The 13,314-nt window shown below is 41.5% G+C and overlaps 1 protein-coding gene across 48 annotated transcripts in view; it reads left to right on the forward strand.

Annotated features, from left to right (window-relative positions):
- The first annotated feature begins 4,116 nt into the window (after positions 1-4,116).
- GIGYF2 (GRB10 interacting GYF protein 2) overlaps positions 4,117-13,314 on the forward strand; it is a 137,317-nt gene continuing 128,119 nt past the window's right edge. For 19 of the 48 annotated variants that reach the window (XR_014053868.1, XR_014053877.1, XR_014053875.1 and 16 more), the window contains exons 1-2: positions 4,640-4,717; positions 9,346-9,411. The gene's annotated coding sequence lies outside the window, so the exon portion shown is untranslated. Of the gene's footprint in view, positions 4,331-4,639; positions 4,718-6,201; positions 6,363-7,880; positions 7,951-9,345; positions 9,412-13,314 lie in introns of those variants that run through there. The other 29 variants (XR_014053870.1, XR_014053879.1, XR_014053873.1 and 26 more) reach the window with 7 other exon arrangements.

A 13,314-nucleotide genomic window follows, 5' to 3' on the forward strand; every position in this document is an offset into this window, starting at 1 on the left:
GCTTAGTTGCTCCGAGGGATGTGGGATCTTCCTGGACCAGACTTCAAACCTGTGTCTCCTGCATTGGCAGGTGGACTCTTTACCACTGAGCTACCAGGGAAGTCCCTAGATTTCCTCTTTTTATAGGGACACTTGTCATACTGAATTTTGGTCCACCCTAATGACTTCATCTTAGCTTGATTACCTCAAAGGCCCTATCTCCAAATAAAGTCACATTCTGGGGTACATTATGAGGCTAGGAGGCCAACATATCTTTTGAAGGGGGACACAATTCAATCCATAACAATGATGCTTCAGTCACTATTGCTATGTAACAAATTATTCCAAAATTTAGTGGCTTCCAACAACCATCTTATTATGCTCATGGATCTGGTGGACCAGGAATTCAGACAAGGCACAGTGAGGATACCTGTCTCTGCTTCATGATGTCCTGGGCTTGGATGCCTCGGTATGACTTGGCAGCTGGGGTTGGCATCATCTGGTCGCATTTTTCACTCAAATGTCTGGTTGTTGATACTGGGACTTTAGCTGGGGCTATTGATGTGGACAATTACTTGGGTCTCTCCTTATAGTCTGGACTTCCTCCCAGAATGGCAGCCTCAGGACATTTGGACTTACTATTTGTCAGCTCTTTTTTTAAATTATTGTTATTATTATTTTACGTCAACTCTTGCCTTAAAGGGGACTGTGAGCAAACAAGCTCCATCACCTTTATGATTTAGTATTGGAAGGCATCTTGTTTCACTTCCACCAGGGTCTACTGGTTATAAGGGATTGAGGAGAATTAAACTCTAGTTCCCTGGTGGCTCAGTGATAAAGAATCCGCCTGCAATGTAGGAGACACGGGTTCGATCTCTGTGTCGGGAAGATTCTTCACAGAAGGAAACGGCAACCCACTCCAGTATTCTTGCTTGGACAATTCCATGGACAGAGGAGCCTGGTGGGCTACAATCCACGGGGTCACAAAGAGTCAGACAACAAACAGCAACATCTGGAGAGGGTAGTGGGTAGGTTCTAGAAGAGTATGTTGAATAGATGTATTTTCTTAAGAAAAATATAATCTGTCACAGTTAATCAACCTGTGTTAATTTCAAATTAAATTCATTTTGAACTAAACTCCTTACTCCTCCTTCCCCACCAATGATCTATTATTTTCAACTTCTCTGTTTCTAGAAATGATATAATAAACCTGAAACTTTGTTACTATACATGACTAGAGCAGACATAATCTTGAATATTCATTGGAAGGACTGATGCTGAAGTGAAGCTCCAATACTTTGGCCAACTGATGTGAAGAGCCAACTCATTGGAAAAGACTCTGATGCTGGGAATGATAGAGGACAAAAGGAGAAGGGGCGGCAGAGGCTGAGGTGGTTAGATAGCATCACTGACTCAATGGACATGAATTTGAGCAAACTCCAGGAAATAGTCAAGGACAGGGAAGATCACATGCTACAGTTAATGGGGTCACAAAGAGTTAGACACTACTTAGTGACTGAACAACAACAAGGCAGGCATGAGTCCACTGCTGTCATTTTAAAACTACTGTTGGAAGAAACACTGGAGAGACAGAATGAAAGGAGAAAAGTGCCCTCCCTTCCTGAGGAGTAGGTAATCAAGAATTTATTTGATTTTATAGGTATTGATAATTTTTGAGTGCCTACTGTGTGCCAGGACAATGCCAGCTGCTGAGGATGCAAAGTTGAACAATACAGTATGTATAATGATTAAAAACAGGGGACTTTTGTTAGCTTTCCTCATTACCATCGTTATCATGCCTTAACTTTGTTTCTTGCTCTCTGAAGCTTATACTGGGTCACAAATATGTCCAAGGCACTCTTAAAAATGATTTGGCAGTTTCTGATACAGTTAAACAAACATTAGCCATATAACCACCAATTTCATTCCTAGGAATTTACCCGAGCGAAATAAAACCCTTTGTTCACACAAATACCTGCATGTGAATATAGCTACTTAATTCATAACCTCTCCACATGGAAACAACCCAGATATTCAACTGAGGAATGGATGAACAAATACAGTGCATACATACAATGAAATACTACTCAGCAATGAAACAGAAGAAAGTACTGAAGCATGCAGTAGTGTGACTGAATTTCAGGCTCTTCCGTCCATGAAATTTTCCAGGCAAGAATACTGGAGTGATTGGGTTGCTACTTCCTGATCCATAGCTCCAGTGTCTTCTGTGTTGGCAGGCAGATTCTTTACCAGTGAGCCTCCTGGAAAGCCCTAAGTGAAGGCAGCCAGTCTCAAAAGGCTATATGCTCAATGGCTTTATTCATATGACACCAGAAGGCAAAATTATAAGGACAGAAAACAGAATAATGTTTTTAGGGGCTGAGAGTGGATGTTAGGGCTGACTACAAAGGGTCATTTGGGGAAATTTTGTGGGAGATAGGACTATTATGTACCTTGATTTTAGTAGTAATTGTACACACCTATATAAATTTTTCAAAAGTTGCACTGTATACTAAAAATGTTAAATTTTACTGTATGTAAATTATACCTTAAATATATATATATAAAACTGCATACTTAAAATGCTAAATTTTACTATATATAAATTATACCTTAAATATATATAAAATTTTGTGTATATATATTTTATACATATATAAAATCATGGGCACAGATGGCATAGGCTCAGAGATGTGGCATGACAAGCCACAGCAGTAACACATGATTTAGGCTTTCAAAAATGAGCAGGAGTTTTGCTTGTTGGCAAAAAGTGGAGTAAGTATTGGGAATCGCATCATAACAAGAGGGAACATGTGCAAAGGCTAAAACAGACTGGCATTTTTGAGGACCTTCATACATGGTCATATCTGGAGCATTAAACTCAAGGGATAGAGGAAAGAAAGGGGGACAGTGTGGATGATAGAGATTCTAGAGTTCAGCAGATCGGGACCTTGAAGAACCTGTTCAAGATTCTGTGTTTCAACAAGTTTCCAAGTGATGCTGATACTGCTGGTCCATTGATCATATTTTGAGCGGTAAGAGCATAAAGGTGAAGGGGGAAAGTATTTCAGGAGGTAGGGATTGGTCAATGATATTGAAAATGGGGAAGAACCAAGTCAAGTTGTGTGTGTGCGTGTGCTCAGTTGCTTAGTTGTGTCTGACTCTTTGCATTCCTTTGGACTGTAGCCTGCCAGGCTCCTCCGTCCATGGGATATATCAGGCAAGAATACTGAAGTGGGTTGCCATTTTCTCCTCCAGGGGGTCTTCCTGACCCAGGGATTGAACCTACAACTCCTGTGTCTGCTGCATTGCAGGCAGATTCTTTACCAGCTGAACCATTGAGGAAGCCCTTGAGTTAACATGAGGACTCAAAAAAAAAAATGATAAGGACTGAAAAACTCCAGTTATCAACTTGTAGGCTGAGCAAGCAATGGGTGAACAGTCAGGATTGAAGCCACATTAGAATGGTTGATAACTGCTTGCTAGGTACAGAAATCAGGAAAAGTACTTTAAAACACTGCTTCTGTGCTTTTTGACTTTTCAGAAAATTAAAGATTTATTTAGATGCACTGGGTCTCAGTTGAGTCACATGGGATCTTCAGTTGCAGCATGACTATTCTTAATTGCAGCATGCAGGATCTAGTTCCCTGACTAGATATTGAACCTTGGCCCCTTACCCTGGGAGTGTGGAGTTTTAGCCACTGGACCACCAGGAAAAGTCCCATGTGCTGTTTGGCTTTGAAAGGGAACAAAGAGGTGGAGAGGTTGTTGTAGGGGGAATTGGAGGTTTTAACATTCAATTTTAAGATGAAAGATACTTGAGTATTTTAAAAGGTAAAAGGAAGGATCCTGTAAATAAAGGAGAGGATGAAGGCATAAGGAAATAATGGGATGACCTGAGAAGGGTAGGGTTGCCTTATGTACCAAATAAAAATACAGGGTATCCAGTTTAACGTGAATTTCAGAAAAAACAGAGAATAATTTTTTAGTGTATGTCCGTGATGCTGGTGGGTGGCCTGCATTTTACCTGGCAATCCGCAAATAAAGAGATATTTAGGCGGAAGAGTTACAGCCCGAGACGCACTAGGAAGGACTGGACCTCTAAAGTCCTCCTCAGCTGTCAGATTCCAAGACTCTAGAATGAATTCCCAGTTCTACCAGAACCGTTAACAAGCAGACAAACTGCTTTGAATTTCAGCGTGTCACGTCCCCGTTTTTCTCTAGGACGGCTACTGAGCAGAGAAAACGCGGAACGAAAACCTGTGGAAAAGTTCTAGTGTGGAAAATCAGCTCCTAAACGATGCAGAGATTTCTGAACTGCTAATGGGCTCTAGACTGGGCGCACACGACGGTGAGTCATATGGTGACTGGCCCAGATCCAACTATGGACACTGACTGGCCCAGATCCAACTATGGACACCAAATCGACGCAACTCAAGGGCAAGCGGGGAGAGGTCCGCCCCAGGGACCCGCAGGCGCCTGCGCTCTGCCGCGGCCCCGCCCTCCTCCCGCCTGACATCCGGGGCTCGGGCAGGGGCGTGTCCGGGGAAGACGGGAGGGAGGCGGTGGAAAGGAAGGACGTCGTGGGAGGCTGGAGGAGCCGGGAGGGAGGCGGGGCGGGGGGCGTGGCGCAGCCAGCGCGCTGTCACGTGACGCGCGTGGCGACGTGTCGGCCATCTTGTGTTGTTGAGGCTGAGGACTGACGGGTTCCGAGAGTCTCCCCTGTCCCGGACCGCAGGTAACCAGCGACTCGGTCTCACTCCCTTTGCCCGGCTCCGCTCCGCGGCCCGGGCTCCGCCGGTCTGCCTGGCTCTCCTGGGCCTGCCGCCCGCTCTGGCGTCCCCGCCGCTCCGGCCCGACCCGGCCCAGCCGCATGGACACCCCCAGGCCGCCCGGCAGCCCCCTCGGCCGGCTGGGGCGCCAGGCGACCGGACAGGTCAGGTGCGGGGCCAGAGGGAGCCGCTTCCCTGGCCGGGGGCACGCCAGCTCCTGGCGCGTCTCTGCCGTCGAGCTGGGGAATCCCCTCCTCCCGGGCCCGTTGGCATCGCAGGGGGAGCCGAGGAAGGGAGGAGGGTGATGGGTGGACAGTGTCAGGCCGGCTCGCTCAGGGCCAGAGGGCTCGCCTTTCCGCTACCTGCTCCTCCGGGTCAGCCGCCCGCCCATCCTCTGGGTGCCCGGGGTAACAGCTGCTGCGACCAGACAGCTGCTTCTGCCCGCGCTCCTCCCCACACCTGGCCTCGGGGAGATGCGCCCTTGCCTGCCTCTCCGAGCATCTGCACTGGGGAGACTCCTTCCGCGGCGAGAGGACTGGGTCTGGACCAGGCCCGAAGCCAAGGTGGAGCCATGATCGGAACCTGGGACGGAGGTCGGGAAGAGTAGAACCCATGGCAGCTTTGGGACCCGAGCCTTCACGTCAGGTTGAAATGGTCATTAGCCTTGAGTGACAGCAGTTCCCCACGAAAGCACTCAGAATTATTTCAGTTTTCTGGCTGAAACATAAACCAAGCGACCAGGGGAAGGAGGTTATAGAGAAGCAGGTTGACCGTGTTCGGGAAGCAGTTACGTTGCTTTGCATTTATCTAGCACTGTGGGTTTTTGTTTTGTTTTTTTTAATTCTTTCTTTCCCTGAAAGAACACTTAAGCACATCTATTTTCTCTGTAAGGAAGGTAAGTATTTCAGTTTAACTTGCAAGAGATCGAGGAAGGGTCCGGAACCTGTGACCAGCTTCTTATCCAGTGTAGTGTACCTTGGATTATACTTACTCGGTGTTCTATACCTTGGATTACAGGCAGTTTTGGTTCCCCGTGCGTATGCATGGAAGATATTTTTCCCTTACAAGTATTTCCTTTTTAGAATCTAATGATTTCCTAGATTAAAAAAAATTGCCCCTGTTTTTGAACACTAACTTTTATCCTAGCATTTGCAGCTCTGGCCTGTCAAGAGTTTGTCGATTTCGAACACAAATACTTTGCCTCATTCCTTGATGTTTTTATGCGTTTAACTAGTTAGTGTAGTGCTCAAAGTGGAATATGTACATTTCCCTCCCAGCAAATGTTGACTTCAGTAAAAGACACCAGAAAAAAGTTGAAAAAGTGGGATGTATCTGGAGAAATGTCACACAGACATTTAACAATGGGGAATACACAGGTAATGGTCGTGATTCACTAGAGAAGAAAAGGCTTTGAACCTTTTCTGTGCTTGGCCTTTTCTGTATATTTTAGGATTTTGAGACTGAGGAGGGAGAAGGTACTGTGTGCTTCCATTCATTTCTTCTGTCATTTGTGCATTAATTTGAAAAATACTGAGATCGTACTACACTATTAGGTGCTGGGAGCAAAACAGACCAAAAATTCCTGTTTCTGTGGACCTCATTCCTAGACAGGTAAATACATACTTTTAGGTAAGATATACTGTAGTGATAAGTGATGTGGGAAAAAATGAGACAGGGTAATGGGATAATAGGGAGTTGGGGGAGGGGTTCATTTTAGGTGGAGTGCCCTGGGAAGGCCTTGATGGGTAAAAACTAATATTTGAGGAAAGACTTGACACAGTTAATGGAGCTAATCCCTGTATCTCTATGGAGGAGGAATGCTCCAGGCTAAGAATCGAGGGCGAAGACCCTGTGTTAGAAACTGAAGTGAGCTGGTCAGGTGTGGCTGGGAAGGGTCCAGAGGTAGTCTAGCCAGAGAGGCATGATCACAAGGAACCTAGCAGAAAAAGTGTGCCAGCTCATTGGTCCTGATGAGTAGAGTTGTTCAGTTGTCCTGGAGTCTTTTTCCACACCTCTGTGACTCTTGGAAGTCAGAATCTGGAAATTTGGGCCAGTGTGCCCACCCCTTTCCCCCCCCCAGCAGGACACCCTTCCCTGCCCCAGTTTGGAAAAAATTGAGGGGGCTCATATTTCAGGATATTGTCATGAAATAGCTTTCTCAAAAGTTTTTAAATGAGATTGATGATGACCTGTCTAAAAGGATTTTTCAAAAGAAATTGCTCTCTAAAAAGAGGGTCTTTGAAATATTTCAGACTACTTGAAAATGTAGAGAAACGAATTTCCTTTGAAATTTAGACACAGATCATTAAGAAGTATATCCTGGAAGAAGTGTTTTTACTCACATTTTTGATGGTAAAGAATTCCTCTTAATGATTTCTGCGTTGTCTAGCCTAGTTTTAAATTCCTCAGGGACTGGTCCACTAACTTGTTTGTATATCTTTTATAGCATTTAATATGTGTAAAACTTTTTGAGTTATTTGTTCATCACCTTTGATCTTTCAGACTAGTTCTTCAGTAATTTTACCCTAGTAGACTTTTCTTTTGGAAAAATTTTTTTCCCTGATTTTCTTTCAACTTATCTCCATATTCTTATTACTGAGCTCTCACAAATGTCTTCTTTCATTTTAATTCACTTCAGGAATCTAATATTTTGATTTTGAAATGCTTTTGTTGGTGAGTTGCATATATGTAAAATAATTTGTTTTGGCTTGCCTGAAAATCATGAGTCGTTAGGAATTACAGCTTCAGGGATAGTGATGCTAGGGAGGAGGTAGTGTTTTTACAAATTGCCTTTCTCTCTTTTGTTCTTTTGGTAAGTTTTTGAAATGACGGTTCCAGATTATGTGTTTGATGTCATATCAGTTCATTTGTCTCATGACTCTGCATTTTAATATTCCATATGTCTGTATTTTTTTTTGACCTTCACATTGGAAGATGACACTATTGGTAGTGATTGCTGTCTGGGAGAACCATTTTGGATGATGAGATTATTACTGTCTTGTTTATCTTTGCTCTTCTGAAGGATCTTTGATTTGTGCCATTTTTGAAGACTGACTTCATTTGTAGTTCTTTATTAGCCTCTAATGACTAAATTTTCAGTACTTTTCTGTTTTATTCTATCTCTTATAGATTATAGTGGGACCAGTCTCATTAGGTTGAATCTCCAGCCTATGTTGGTGTTAATCCAGGTATATTAGAGGCAAGTTCAATGTCTGTTTTTCTTCAGCAGTTTGAATTGCCTTAACATTACTTGGCCATTGTTGTTAAAACTCTGAACCCAAGTGTTTGTTTTTTTTTTCCTCCCCTTAACCCCCACTGGATTTTATGGTGATCGGGTCTTAGGATTTCCATTCACTTTTAATGCCCTGAAGAATTGCATGTCTTTAAAAATATAAACAGACGTACAACACATACAAGTTAGTTAGACCCCTATTATTTCTTGACCAGAGTTGCATTTTTTCATTTGTTTATGCTCTCAGATGACTGAGAAATGTACTAGATTAATTACACAGGAATACAAAAATGTTACCTTTCTTGAATTGCCCATAATTTTATTTGAGGTTGAGAGAGAAGAAGGGAGATTTGAAAAACAAAAGAATATTATCCTGTAGCCAAAATTAATTTTATAAAAATACTTTCAAAGTATGATATGCTTCCTCACCTCAAGTATTTGAGTAAGGAACACAATTTTATATTTTCTGGTTAACTACGGAGTTTTCTTGAAGTTGAACTTTGTTTATACTTACAATAAAATAGGAGACACACTAGAGCTTGTTGTCTTGAGTTAGGCCCAGAGAAGAGTTTGTTACCTAGTTCTCCCCTCTTTGGCTTCTGCTTGCTCTTATAAAATGTAGAGTGCAGTGGATAAAGTTAGATGACCTTTTGGACATTGTAACATGGCTACTTTTTTTCAAAATTAAAGATGAAAGTGGCTTTCTCAAAGTTGCTTTCTTGCTTGACAGTAAAATTGTCAACTTCAATTTTTAATTATTATTTTTTGACTCTAGTAGCAGCCTTCAAATCATCATTTGAATTTAGCTAAGAAATCTCTTGAAGCTATTGTTTCAGTTTGTCGCTTGAAATATCACCGTCTTATGGATGTTTAAGATATTGTCTCATCAGAGCGTTAAAAGAAGGTTTTGATTTTGCAGCTGAAAGCACTTCTGGAGCTTTGCTCCTTGAACATTTTGGCAGTGGTCGTACATCTTGGGGCTCACTGATTACTTGCATAGGATACATATTGTATTGCCATCTTGCTAGCTCTCAGTTTTCTGTCAGATAATGTGGTAGTTTTGAATGAACCAAGGAATAATTTCCTGAAACCCTATAGTGGTGCTTATTTATTAGCTTCATCAGAATCACTTAGAACTTTGGTTTAAAAAATATATTTTTCAGTCACATTCCAGAGCTACTGAGACAGACTATTTAGAGTTTAGGACAGGGACTCTGGATGAGAAGCATGTCAGGTAATTATAATATTTTAACCAGGTTTGGAATCCATTTCTTATAAAGCATATTCATAGTAAAAGTTGTGTTTTTAAAGTTTCCTAAGAGATTGCTGGGTCATTTACTGTGATACTTTTATTATTTACAGTGTTAAAAGGACCTGAACAAAGTCTGCTCAGACTTCCTGCTGTGAACCAGCAGAACTTTTGAACAGGTGAGTTTTGAAGGGAAGCACAAAGCTGATGGCTTATGCAGAGAATTCTTGCTTTTAAGGCTCTGGTTGTTTTTGTCATTATTTCTCCTGAACTTACAGATAGTAAACAGAAGCAATTTCTCTGGTACCATCATATCCCTTATGAACCGTAAGAATAATCATACCTTTTCTGCATTGATCCTGGTATGAATTTGTGTCTTAAAGTATCATAATGATTTTTCGATGACATAAGACAGGAAGAGGAGTCCTCTGAGGGGAGAGGTAAGAGGGTATACTAAGGAACTCAAGAGCACTTAACTTCATGAAGGACATGAACCAGGAACTGGGACGCATTCAGAAGACAAAGTAGTCCAGAGAGCCCTTTTCTTCTTGCTGGCTAGTAGGTATCATCTCATGTCTCTTTGCATCTTGCTTTAGTTATCTTTCCACACTGTGGCCTTTTCTGCTTTAGCAAACACAGAAGAAAATTGCCACCTCATTCCTGGAGCCACATATATAAACTCAAGCTCTAATGTCACTAACCAAATGGTTACTAGCTCAGTGTCCCCTTTTCAGATTGCTGAGAGGGAAAATTTGATTGATTGAACTTGGTCCAAATTTCCATCATTGGTCTAGTTAGTATGGCCATGGGGTTGGGGTCTTGAAAGGTCCTACTCCTAAGAGTGGTGGCAGGTCTCAGAGAAGGTGGAATGTTGCCTTTTCTATGCAGAATCGCACAGAAGCTTCTAGATGTTTTCCCTTTTCCTTGAAAATTTTCCTGTATTTATCTTGGCGGTTTTAATTTATGTGTCCTGAAGAGTTAAAATACATGTGTATAGTTTGGTGAATGAGGCCTAGTAGGCCTTGGAACAGTTGGTTCTAAGTACAGTGTTTTAACAAAATTTCTTGGTTTTGTGGGTTCAGAGGATCATATGTGATAAAGGTTTTGTAAATAACTATAAGCAGATAGGAGGCTTAGTTTGGAAAAATTAATTGGTTATTTAGTTTACATTGATTGCTTTTATAACTTTTAATTTATGTGTACTTTTTACAGTATTAAGTAACATTTGGATATGAGGAAGTCCGTAGAGGGTTTGAAGGGTACGACTTCTGTATATGAATCTAAATTCACATTTGACTGGTAGGAGGGATTTTCACTTTTGGGAAAGGATCAGGGAGACAGCATAAACTTGTATTATGTGTTTTTCTTTACTGGAGTTGCTAAGTATTGAAGAAAAACTTTTTTTTAGTGGAGCATTTAGAAGTCCTATTTTTTTTTTGTAGCTTGTATGTACTTGGTGACATCTAATTGCTTAAGTCATTTTTTTATTACTCAGATCTTGTTATGTTAGTAAATTAATACATCAAGATTTTGATGAGAAGACTAGGGATGACTTTTACTTACTTTTATTAAAAGTGACCTGTTACAGAATGATGTGTGGCATGACAGACCACAAACGTGACTTCCTATGATGTGTGTTTTTTTTTTTTCAGGCAAGGTTGCTTTAGCAGATTGCAGCTAAATTAAAATTCTCTTTTTTAGAGTGCTACTTTATTCATTTATTTTCGGCTGTGCTGGGTCTTCGCTGCTTTGTGTGGGCTTTCCGTAGCTGCAGAGCAGGGGCTGCTGTTCATTGCGGTGTTCCGGCTTCTCATTGTGTCGGCTTCTCTTGTTGGGGGAGCCCGGGCTCTCGGTGCTCCTGTTTCAGTAGTTGTGGCTCCTGGGCCCTAGATCATGGGCTCAGAAATTTTGGCACACAGGCTTAGTTGCTCTGTAGCATGTGGAATCTTCCCAGACTGGAGATCAACCCCTGTCCCCTGCATTGGCAGTGGATTCTTACCCACTATGCCACCAGGGAAGTCTGCTAAGTTAGTTTTTAAGGTAGAAGAGTCCTTTCTCGTATTGTTCATTTTCTCTGTAATATAGATGTTGAAGCAAAGCATGTTCAGGGCTTTATGAGGCTTAAAAAGTGTAAAACTTTCACAGGCTCTGGGGAGCCCTCTCTGGAAAAGATTGGCTTGTGGTGAGATTATCAAATAACTTGGTCATGTTTATGGCATTGTAATTTTTCTTGACTAGTTTATTAGTTGCTAATTTTATTCTCCTTTCACCAAAAGGGGGAAAAAAGAAACAGTTACATATTATTCAGAAGTATAAGGTGGGGAAAATGACTAACAGTAATAGCTTTTTGTGCGGTGATACTGTGCCCAGAGTGTTCTTTGGGAACAAAGCTCTTTTTATTTTAGTTGTTCTGAACCTTGAGGAACTCTTGGGAGCTCTGGCCTCTTCAGTATTGGTCCTTTGGTTGCAGAGACTGACAGAATTGTCAGAGGTATTGTTTTGGTATTTAATAATTGGTAAATCTTGGCTCAGTCCTTGAAGAGATGGTTACATCCAGGGGGTTTCATGGTTAGCCCCTTAGGAATTGAGATGGTTTTGCCCAAACCATGGCTAATTGAGGAAATGGATGAAGCCATCTTGCAGGATCGGTAGGTCAGAGAGCCTTAGTTCATGTTCTAGAATCTGACACTTTATAAGCTCTTACATTAGTTCTGCTGTTGTTAATGAAATTTCTGATAGTGTGCTATGAGAATATGTATTCTTCCCCAACCACAGGGCTTGGGGCTTCCCTAGGAGTTCAGTGGTAAGGCATCCGCCTGCCAGTGCAGGAGATGCAGGAGAAATGGGTTCAACCCCTGAGTTGGGAAGATCACCTGGGAAGAAAATGGCAACCCACTCCAGTATTCTTGCCTGGGAAATCCCATGGACAGAGGAGCTTGGTGGGCTACAGGATATGAGGTCTCAAAGAGTCAGACACGACTGCGCATGCACCCATGCAACCAGAGGGCAGAGGGGCTCACTGTATTGCTTGAGTGACGAGAAGGAATAGAAGTTGGAGGATAGTGATAGTGGGACAGAGTGGGAGATTGGGAAAAGGAGAAAAAGTTACTTCTACAACTAAATTCCTCTGAAAATTGCAAGGAAGTGGGAGGAAGAAAGTAACTAAGCAGTATTGAACACTGTGTCAGTATGTAGAGAAAAGACTTGTGGCCATTAAACAGAAGTGTGGGTTTAATTTTCTGTCACTTACTACCTATAACTCTAGATAAGTAAGTTAACTTCTGGAACTTTGTTTTCCTTACTGGAAGATATATCTCGTGGTGATTTGGGAGTTAAAAGTCTAAAATGCACAGTACAGTGCCTGGCACCTGGTATTGATAAATAGGCTTTCAGTGATTGGTAGTGGTTATAATTGTTATTACAGTGCAGATAGATACGTTTTGATTGTAAAGTGTCGTCCTTTAATTTGAATAGAGACCTCAGTGGATTCTGTTTTTAAGTCTTTTGTATTTTTGTTTTGTTTTCAATCCAACAAATATTTGAATACCTGCTTTCTTCCAGGTGCTTGACTGGCCATAGTGATGAGCAAAACACTCAAGGTCCTGTCTTGTGGGTCTTAAAGCCTAGTGACAGAGGCAATAAAGAAATCATATAAGTAAATCTCAAAATGTGAAAAGTTCTTCTGTCTTTGGAAAAATACATTCTTAACCCGAGATATTTTTGAAGTGTCCATTTGGATCTTGGTGTTCTTGTCATCAGGGATGTTTTATGTCTCTTGATAACGCTTTCAAGTGTATGGTGTATGTTTGTTTAAGTTAATTTATATATTTCTTTTGTCATTTTTTTCTCTTTTCTCTGAGATAGATGCTCTCAACTTTCTGATTTTAGATCTCCTTTACCTTCATAAGAATTAGAGGACCCCAGAGAGCTTTTGGCTTTTCAGTTATATCTATCTTAATCACACTGAGAAATTTAAAATGATTTATTGATTTAAAAATAGCAATAACTTCTTTACATGTTAACTTAAGTATATTTTTAATGAAAAATACTAGTTTTCTAAAACATTTCTAAAAAAAATTTGC

The sequence above is a fragment of the Giraffa tippelskirchi genome, chromosome 5, assembly GCF_054371585.1.
Source record: "Giraffa tippelskirchi isolate mGirTip1 chromosome 5, T2T-mGirTip1v1.2.pri, whole genome shotgun sequence".
Classification (NCBI taxonomy): Eukaryota; Metazoa; Chordata; class Mammalia; order Artiodactyla; family Giraffidae; genus Giraffa; species Giraffa tippelskirchi.